Here is a 2,122-nt window from a genome sequence, read left to right on the forward strand (position 1 = left end):
TATGAACATTTTAACATCTTGGCCATGTTCTGTTCAATTCTCCACCCGGCACAGCCAGAAGAGGCCACCCCTCACAGCCTGGTTCCTCTCTAGGTTTCTTCCTAAGTTTTGGCCTTTCTAGGGAGTTTTTCCTAGCCACCGTGCTTCTACACCTGCATTGCTTGCTGTTTGGGGTTTTAGGCTGAGTTTCTGTACAGCATGTTGTGATATCAGCCGATGTAATAAGGGCTATATAAATCAATTTGATTTGATTTGATTTGGCGCAAAGCTGCGTGCCATCCAGGACCTCTACACCAGGCGGTGTCAGAGGAAGGCCCTGAAAATTGTCAAAGACCCCAGCCACCCCAGTCAAAGACTGTTCTCTCTACTACCGCATGGCAAGCAGTACCGGAGTGCCAAGTCTAGGACAAAAAGGCTTCTCAACAGTTTTTACCCCCAAAGCCATAAGACTCTTGAACAGGTAACCAAATGGTTATCCGGACTATTTGCATTGTGTGGCCCCCTCAACCCCTCTTTTACGCTTCTACTACTCTCTGTTCATCATACATCCCAAGAGTTTTTACCCCCAAGCCATCAGACTCCTGAACAGGTAACCAAATGGTTATCCGGACTATTTGCATTGTGTGGCCCCCTCAACCCCTCTTTTACGCTTCTACTACTCTCTGTTCATCATACATCCCAAGAGTTTTTACCTCCAAGCCATAAGAGTCCTGAACATCTAATCAAATGGCTACCTGAACTATTTACATTGTGTGCCTCCTCCACCCATCCCCTCTTTTACGCTGCTGTTACTCTCTGTTTATCATATATGCATAGGCACTTTAAACTATACATTCATGTACATACTACTTCAATTGGCCCGACCAACCAGTGCCCCCCCCCCCCCCCCCACATTAGCTAACAGGGCTATCTGCATTGTGTCCCATCACCATCCAATCCCTCTTTTTACGCTTCTACAACTCTCTGTTAATCATATATTCACAGTCACTTTAACATACCCACATGTACATACTACCTCAATAAGCCTGACTAACAGGTGTCTGTATATAGCCTCTCTACTGTATATATGTACATACTACCTCAATCAGCCTGACTAACAGGTGTCTGTATATAGCCTCTCTACTGTATATATGTACATACTACCTCAATCAGCCTGACTAACAGGTGTCTGTATATAGCCTCTCTACTGTATATATGTACATACTACCTCAATCAGCCTGACTAACAGGTGCCTGTATAGAGCCCCTCTACTGTATATATGTACATACTACCTCAATATGACTGACTAACTGGTGTCTGTATAGAGCCTCTCTACTGTATATATGTACATACTACCTCAACCAGCCTGACTAACTGGTGTCTGTATAGAGCCTCTCTACTGTATATAGCCTCTCTACTGTATATATGTACATACTACCTCAATCAGCCTGACGAACAGGTGTCTGTATATAGCCTCTCTACTGTATATAGCCTCTCTACTGTATATATGTACATACTACCTCAATATGACTGACTAACAGGTGTCTGTATATAGCCTCTCTACTGTATATATGTACATACTACCTCAATATGACTGACTAACAGGTGTCTGTATATAGCCTCTCTACTGTATATATGTACATACTACCTCAATATGACTGACTAACAGGTGTCTGTATAGAGCCTCGCTACTCTTTTTTCAAATGTCTTTTTAAGGTTGTTTTATTTATTTACTTACCTACACACACATGCTTTTTTTTCTCCACACTATTGGTTAGAGCCTGTAAGGTCACTGTAAGGTTCACCTGTTGTATTTGGTGCACGTGACAAATAAACTTTGATTTGATTTAACATAATATCTAACATACTAAGTAATTTGATAAAGGGTTTTAAGGTTAGGATTATAGCTAGCAAAGTAGTTCAAACATAATAAGTTGTTGCTAAGTTGTTCAAATGCAAAAGTTGTCCATGACGTGATTCGAACAACACAATGTTTGGGCTGCTGGACGGTTACTTCATGTGACCACCCCGACCAACCTCACCCCTATTGTTTGTCTTCAGTAACCTACTGTCTTTATCTGTGATTAAAATGCACTGTCTGCATAATTGCTGCACATGACAAAAGCCTTTTGAGACACGTTTG

The sequence above is a fragment of the Oncorhynchus masou genome, chromosome 13, assembly GCF_036934945.1.
Source record: "Oncorhynchus masou masou isolate Uvic2021 chromosome 13, UVic_Omas_1.1, whole genome shotgun sequence".
In the NCBI taxonomy this organism is placed as follows: Eukaryota; Metazoa; Chordata; class Actinopteri; order Salmoniformes; family Salmonidae; genus Oncorhynchus; species Oncorhynchus masou.